Source organism: Onychostoma macrolepis, chromosome 04 (genome assembly GCF_012432095.1).
Source record: "Onychostoma macrolepis isolate SWU-2019 chromosome 04, ASM1243209v1, whole genome shotgun sequence".
NCBI lineage: Eukaryota > Metazoa > Chordata > Actinopteri > Cypriniformes > Cyprinidae > Onychostoma > Onychostoma macrolepis.
The window spans coordinates 35,118,609-35,126,705 of NC_081158.1; the positions used below are offsets into that span (position 1 = coordinate 35,118,609).

The window sequence follows — 8,097 nt, forward strand, 5'->3', positions numbered from 1 at the left end:
CCGGCCCCGGATGACTTTTGGCTAGGGAAGGCGGCGTTGGATAGGGGCCGTGGAGGTGTAATTTTGACCCGAGTTTGGTAGAGGTTGCCCTCGAGTTGGTTGAGTTATTGCCGGTCAAAATTTGAACTTTGGGGGGCTCTATCTCCGGCCCCCGGATGACTTTTGGCTAGGGAAGGCGGCGTTGGATAGGGGCCGTGGAGGTGTAATTTTGACCCGAGATTGGTATAGGTTGCCCTCGAGTTGGTTGAGTTATTGCCGGTCAAAATTTGAACTTTGGGGGGCTCTATCTCCGGCCCCCGGATGACTTTTGGCTAGGGAAGGCGGCGTTGGATAGGGGCCGTGGAGGTGTAATTTTGACCCGAGATTGGTAGAGGTTGCCCTCGAGTTGGTTGAGTTATTGCCGGTCAAAATTTGAACTTTGGGGGGCTCTATCTCCGGCCCCGGATGACTTTTGGCTAGGGAAGGCGGCGTTGGATAGGGGCCGTGGAGGTGTAATTTTGACCCGAGATTGGTAGAGGTTGCCCTCGAGTTGGTTGAGTTATTGCCGGTCAAAATTTGAACTTTGGGGGGCTCTATCTCCGGCCCCCGGATGACTTTTGGCTAGGGGAAGGCGGCGTTGGATAGGGGCCGTGGAGGTGTAATTTTGACCCGAGTTTGGTAGAGGTTGCCCTCGAGTTGGTTGAGTTATTCCCGGTCAAAATTTGAACTTTGGGGGGCTCTATCTCCGGCCCCCGGATGACTTTTGGCTAGGGGGAGACGGCGTTGGATAGGGGCCGTGGAGGTGTAATTTTGACCCGAGTTTGGTAGAGGTAGCCCTCGAGTTGGTTGAGTTATTCCCGGTCAAAATTTGAACTTTGGGGGGCGCTACCTCCGGCCCCCGGTGGGTTATCGACTCGGGGGCGGCGGCGTCGGATAGGGCCCGTCGGGGTCTACTTGCGTGCCGAGTTTGGAGTCGCTGGGCCTCGGCGTTTCGTTTCGGGCTAGGGTCGAACTTCCAACCCCCTCTTCGTCGGCGGCCTTGCCCAGGAGAGCGCGCCTTTCCCGGCTACGGCTCCGGTCTCGCCCGCGGGCCGGAGGTCGGTCCGTTAGGGGAAGCCGTTTTGAGGTGCCATCGGGATAAGGTTTTGGGGGTCACCAGCGGCGGTACGGTCGCCTCGGGCCTCTTCCGGCCTTCCCGACCAGGGGCGGCCCTCGGCACGGCCGCGGGGAGTGGACCCTGGATGAATTTCGGTTCGAAAACGACTAAATCGAAGACGGGGCTTGGGCCAAACATCCAGGGTGTCTGAGGCGCCGAGGCAGGCCGGGACGGCGCCTCGTCCCCGGTAGGTTCCGGATTCGACCGCGACCCTGGAGGTGGGTCCGTTAGGGAAGCTGGTTTGAGGTGCCGTCGGAAATGATTGAACGTGTGATTTTGTGGACTTAGGTTTTGAGCGCTTAAAAAGCGGAGCTCCAGGGGCTTTTTCGAGCGACGCCAGGCCCAGAGACACGCCTCCTGGCGGGTGGGCACTGCCCCAGCGCCCCTTGGTCCGGTTCTCGTAACGGTCACAGCTAAGCTCCAGGGGCTTTTTCGAGCGACGCCAGGCCCAGAGACACGCCTCCTGGCGGGTGGGCACTACCCCAGCGCCTTGGTCCGGTTCTCGTAACGGTCACAGCTAAGCTCCAGGGGCTTTTTCGAGCGACGCCAGGCCCAGAGACACGCCTCCCTGGCGGGTGGGCACTACCCCAGCGCCTCACTCCGGTTGTCGGTAACGGTGAAAGCTAAGCTCCAGGGGCTTTTTCGAGCGACGCCATGCCCAGAGACACGTCTCGCTGGCGGGCTGGGCAGTACCTGACGCCTCACCCAGGAATTGACGGTTCTCCCTAACGATGAAAGCTAAGCTCCAGGGGCTTTTTCGAGCGACGCCAGGCCCAGAGACACGTCTCCCTGGCGGGTGGGCACTACCCCAGCGCCTTGGTACGGTTCTCGGTAACGGTCACAGCTAAGCTCCAGGGGCTTTTTCGAGCGACGCCAGGCCCAGAGACACGTCTCGCTGGCGGGGTGGGCAGTACCTTGACGCCTCACCCAGGAATTTACGGTTCTCCTAACGATGAAAGCTAAGCTCCAGGGGCTTTTTCGAGCGACGCCAGGCCCAGAGACACGCCTCCTGGCGGGTGGGCACTACCCCAGCGCCTTGGTCCGGTTCTCGGTAACGGTCACAGCTAAGCTCCAGGGGCTTTTTCGAGCGATGCCAGGCCCAGAAACACGTCTCGCTGGTGGGGTGGGCACTACCCCAGCGCCCCTTACTCTGTTTGTCGGTAACGGTGAAAGCTAAGCTCCAGCGGCTTTTTCGAGCGACGCCAGGCCCAGAAACACGTCTCGCTGGTGGGGTGGGCACTACCCCAGCGCCCCTTGGTCCGGTTCTCGGTAACGGTCACAGCTAAGCTCCAGGGGCTTTTTCGAGCGACGCCAGGCCCAGAAACACGTCTCGCTGGTGGGGTGGGCACTACCCCAGCGCCTTACTCTGTTTGTCGGTAACAGTGAAAGCTAAGCTCCAGGGGCTTTTTCGAGCGACGCCAGGCCCAGAAACACGTCTCGCTGGTGGGGTGGGCACTACCCCAGCGCCCCTTACTCCGGTTGTCGGTAACGGTCACAGCTAAGCTCCAGGGGCTTTTTCGAGCAACGCCAGGCCCAGAGACACGTCTCCCTGGCGGGGTAGGCGGCACCCTAACCCTAACCCTAACCCTAACTTTACGCCTTGGTCCGTTCTCGGGTGACCAGCGGCGGGTTTGAGGCTCCGTGGCCTCTTCGGGCGAGAGGCGTGTACCGCGAGGGCTCGCCCCTCTCGGCCCCGGCCGTGTGGGGTGTAGACCCTGGAGGAATTCGGGGTCGGAAAAACGACTAAGTCGAAAAGGGGGGCTCGGGCCAAACATCCAGGGTGCCCGATGCGCCGAGGCAGGCCGGGGAAGGTGCCTCGTCCCCGGGTAGGTTCCGGATTCGACCGCGACCCTGGAGGTCGGTCCGTTAGGGGAAGCCGTTTTGAGGTGCCATCGGGAATTGAGCGAACGCCTAATTTTGTGGACTTAGGTTTTGACCGCTTAAAAAGCGGAGCTCCAGAGGCGGCGCAGAGGGACGCTTAGCCCACGTACCCTCACCCTGGCGGCGGGGGTGACACCAGGCCGACGGCCGCTCCTCCTCCCGGCGGTCCCGGGGTGACCAGCGGCAGAGGAATTTCGGTCGGAAAACGACTAAGTCGAAAAGGGGCTCGGGCCAAACATCCAGGGTGTCCGAGTCGCCGCAGCAGGCCGGGGAAGGCGCCTCGTCCCCGGGCAGGTTCCAGATTCGACCGCGACCCTGGAGATCGGTCCGATAGGGGAAGCCGTTTTGAGGTGCCGTCGCGATTTCAAAGTCAACTCCCCCAAAGTCAAAGATAAGCATTCTTCCCTGACAGTGGAGCGAGAGGCTGCCGCACGTCGCCCTATGAGCGGCCGCACCGGCGAGGCATAGCGGGCGTGCCCTCACCTCTTCGCGGAGCGAGACCCGCGTGTAGGATTCAAGCGCTGCGGTTGTTCCCCTTTTTGCCCCCCACCGTCGCACGGTTGGGCTTACCTGGTTGATCCTGCCAGTAACATATGCTTGTCTCAAAGATTAAGCCATGCAGGTCTAAGTACACACGGCCGGTACAGTGAAACTGCGAATGGCTCATTAAATCAGTTATGGTCCCTTTGATCGCTCCACCCGGTACTTGGATAACTGTGGCAATTCCAGAGCTAATACATGCAAACGGCGCCGACCTGCCTTCCCGGGGCGGGACGCGTGCATTTATCAGATCCAAAACCCATCCGGTGGTGGGGCTCCGGCCCCGCCCCGGTCCCTTTGGTGACTCTAGATAACCTCGGGCCGATCGCGCGCCCTCCGCGGCGGCGACGATTCTTTCGAATGTCTGCCCTATCAACTTTCGATGGTACTTTAGGCGCCTACCATGGTGACCACGGGTAACGGGGAATCAGGGTTCGATTCCGGAGAGGGAGCCTGAGAAACGGCTACCACATCCAAGGAAGGCAGCAGGCGCAAATTACCCATTTCCGACTCGGAGAGGTAGTGACGAAAAATAACAATACAGGTCTCTTTCGAGGCCCTGTAATTGGAATGAGCGTATCCTAAACCCATGGGCGAGGACCCATTGAGGGCAAGTCTGGTGCCAGCAGCCGGTAATTCCAGCTCCAATAGCGTATATTAAAGTTGCTGCAGTTAAAAGCTCGTAGTTGGATCTCGGAGTGGGCTGGCGGTCCGCCGCGAGGCGAGCCACCGCCTGTCCCGGACCCTGCCTCCCGGCGCCCCCCGGATGCCCTTAACTGGGTGTCCGGTCACCTCGGGGCCCGGAGCGTTTACTTTGAAAAAATTAGAGTGTTCAAAGCAGGCCGCCCGTCGCCGCTGAATACCGCAGCTAGGAATAATGGAATAGGACTCCGGTTCTATTTTGTGGGTTTCTGGAACCCGGGGCCATGATTAAGAGGGACGGCCGGGGCATTCAGTATTGCGCCGCTAGAGGTGAAATTCTTGGACCGGCGCAAGACGGACGAAAGCGAAAGCATTTGCCAAGAATGTTTTCATTAATCAAGAACGAAAGTCGGAGGTTCGAAGACGATCAGATACCGTCGTAGTTCCGACCGTGGCGATGCCGACCAGCGATCCGGCGTTATTCCCATGACCCGCCGGGCAGCGTGCGGGAAACCACGAGTCTTTGGGTTCCGGGGGGAGTATGGTTGCAAAGCTGAAACTTAAAGGAATTGACGGAAGGGCACCACCAGGAGTGGAGCCTGCGGCTTAATTTGACTCAACACGGGAAACCTCACCCGGCCCGGACACGGAAAGGATTGACAGATTGATAGCTCTTTCTCGATTCTGTGGGTGGTGGTGCATGGCCGTTCTTAGTTGGTGGAGCGATTTGTCTGGTTCATTCCGATAACGAACGAGACTCCGGCTTGCTAAATAGTTACGCGGCCCCGTGCGGTCGGCGTTCAACTTCTTAGAGGGACAAGTGGCGTTCAGCCACGCGAGATGGAGCAATAACAGGTCTGTGATGCCCTTAGATGTCCGGGGCTGCACGCGCGCCACAATGGGCGGATCAGCGTGTGTCTACCCTGCGCCGAGAGGCGCGGGTAACCCGCTGAACCCCGCTCGTGATCGGGACTGGGGATTGAAACTATTTCCCATCAACGAGGAATTCCCAGTAAGCGCGGATCATAAGCTCGCGTTGATTAAGTCCCTGCCCTTTGTACACACCGCCCGTCGCTACTACCGATTGGATGGTTTAGTGAGGTCCTCGGATCGGCCCCGCCGGGGCTCCTCGCGGGCCCTGGCGGAGCGCCGAGAAGACGATCAAACTTGACTATCTAGAGGAAGTGGCACAGCTGGCTGAATGGTGTGGCACTAACAACCTGTCCCTCAATGTGAGTAAGACAAAGGAGGTTGTGATGGACTTCAGGAGAAACTCCGTTGATCACCCCCCACTGACCATCGACAGCTCGACTGTGGAGAGAGTCAGCAGCACTAAATTCCTGGGGGTGCACATCACAGAGGATCTCACCTGGTCCACCAACACCATGTCACTCTCCAAGAAGGCACAACAGCGCCTACACTTCCTCCGCCGGCTGAAAAGAGCAAGTCTCCCTCCACCCATCCTCACCACTTTCTACAGGGGCACCATTGAGAGTGTGCTGACCAGCTGCATCACTGTCTGGTACGGGAACTGTACTGCAGCAGACCGCAAGACCCTCCAGCGGACAGTGAACACCGCTGCAAGGATCATCGGTGCCCCTCTCCCCTCCATCCTGGATATTTTCCTCACACGATGCTCCAGCAAAGCCAACAGTATCGTGAAGGACTCCACACACCCCTCCCACAGTCTCTTCCAGCTCCTACCATCAGGAAGACGGTACCGGAGCATCAGAGCCCGCTCTGCCAGACTGCTCAACAGCTTTTTCCCCCAGGCTGTGAGAGCCCTGAACTCAAATCACCCCGCCCCTCTCTGAACCCCCATACAAACCCCCTACCTCCTGTAACATGTAACATTCGAAGTGTGCTACACACAGGTGAGTGGGCCTGTACAAACCACCTGTAGTAGCACACTCTCCTCCTCTATGCGCACTAGTCACTTTTCACACACACTGCTGTGTGTACACAAATCCCACAAAAAGAACTCAGTAATATATGTAAGTTTACATGCTCATGCACTACAAATCATCCTGCACTGTTCCCCAGCCAGCTGCTTGAACTCAATGTTTCTCCTTGCACATGTACAGTATTTATCTGAAGCATTCGTATAGTTTGTATTTTTTAGTTTGTATAGGTACTTTTTATAGATAGTATATTTATAGGCAAAATCTATCAGTAGGATAGTTGTGTATAGGTTTATATTGTCTTACTCCATTGTTGTATGCCTGTATTTATGTAGCACCGTGGTCCTGTGAGGCACGACATTTCGTTCCACTGTATGCCCCCGCATGTAGCTGAATGACAATAAAGCTCAACTTGACTTGACTTGACTTGATATCAAGTTATTGCTTATCTACCGATCCTAAAATAAAGAATACAGGCTACATATAAATTAGTGGTGGGCCGTTATCGGCGTTAACGTGCTGCGTTAACGCGAGACTCTTATCGGGCGATAAAAAAAATATCGCCGTTAATCTATTCTCAAAGTTGGGTTGGGAGCTGGGTCTATACTACGCAAGCTATGATGACTTTCACCTGATATTTTAGCGCGGATGTATACCTAGCCGAATTGCACTGTAGGGGGCGAGAACGAGTCTTCGAACCTGTGTGTATGCGTGCTAAAATGGATGCAGCTATGAAGCAGCCGGGTTTGCTTCAGGGAAAATGTATTTTTAAGAAGCTTCCCAATGAAGATCGGCAAGTCATTTCTGTCTCTACGTTACATGGTCACGCTCTCTGTATCGCGCGCACAGCGGAGTTCCGCCCCGGTTCGCACACACACACGTAAGCGCACACACAAGTAAGCACACTCCCACTCCTATTTGTAAATATTAAGCCGCAAAACGTCTATTTAAATATGACTTCTGCGTGTCTCTGTGTTAATGTATGGCGCAAGACGCGCGGGTTTGTTTACTCATACAGAAGCCCGCGTGACGCTTGCGGTGATATTAACGTCTGTCGTCTCACTAAATGAGGACATAAATACATGAACAACATCTCCAGAACTGCTCTGAGAGTCACTTCACGAGCACTCGAGCGTTTCATTTGAGAAAAACTATCCTCATATCATATACACAGAAACGTAAAGGTATTCACGGCAACCCGTCAAAAAAAAAAGTTCGGTTTCACTTGAAGACATTGGGCAGAACATAATAGGCTACTACTATTAAAACTATTAAAACCTTATCTTTAAGGAATAATCATACAATGTCTTCAATGTTATTATCAATATTAAATTCTTGATGACTGCTAGTTGTTTACTACTAGTAGTAAACTTATTCTGATCTACTTGGCAGAATTCAAATGAGCCATTTTAATCTAGATTAATCTAGATTAATTCCAAGATTACAGTGAGATTAATCTAGATTAAAAAAATTAATCTATGCCCACCACTAATATAAATATACATTATACAAAACAGCTAAATCTCAAACAGTGGATCATTTTTATCAACATCGCCCAGCTAAAACTGCTCTATGTTTAAGTATGTCTGCTTCTTGTACAGTGAAAAGTGCAATAATATCTGACTTCATTTAACATGCAACCCACCTGTTGAGATTGAGGACCACTATTTACGTTCATCACACAAGAAACATAATTAATATTTGTCATAGGTGAGGCTACTTGTAGCATAGGTAGGATTATATCATGGCCACGAATTAAGAATTTGTTCCCCAGACTGAATTCGTGAGCCACTCAAATTACACAGCTCTATTCTGCCCCGAAGTACTTGGAGATGCCGCCACCAAGCGTTTGATAGGAACTTAATCTAACTAATTGGTCATAAATAAATAAAAAACACATTTGCTAATTGATTCCAACTAAAATCGCTGTTGTTAGCACTTAATATTTCTGTAGTACAGCCAAACAGCATAGATCATTCATAAAAACTTATATAAAAG

General features: G+C 54.2%; 1 protein-coding gene across 1 annotated transcript in view; it reads right to left on the reverse strand.

Moving 5' to 3' along the window:
* LOC131538679 (CMRF35-like molecule 8) overlaps nucleotides 1-7,841 on the reverse strand; it is a 24,272-nt gene extending 16,431 nt beyond the window's left edge. The window contains exon 1 of the mRNA XM_058772695.1: nucleotides 7,745-7,841. The gene's annotated coding sequence lies outside the window, so the exon portion shown is untranslated. The remainder of the gene's footprint in view (nucleotides 1-7,744) is intronic.
* Between the last annotated feature and the right edge of the window lie 256 nt (nucleotides 7,842-8,097).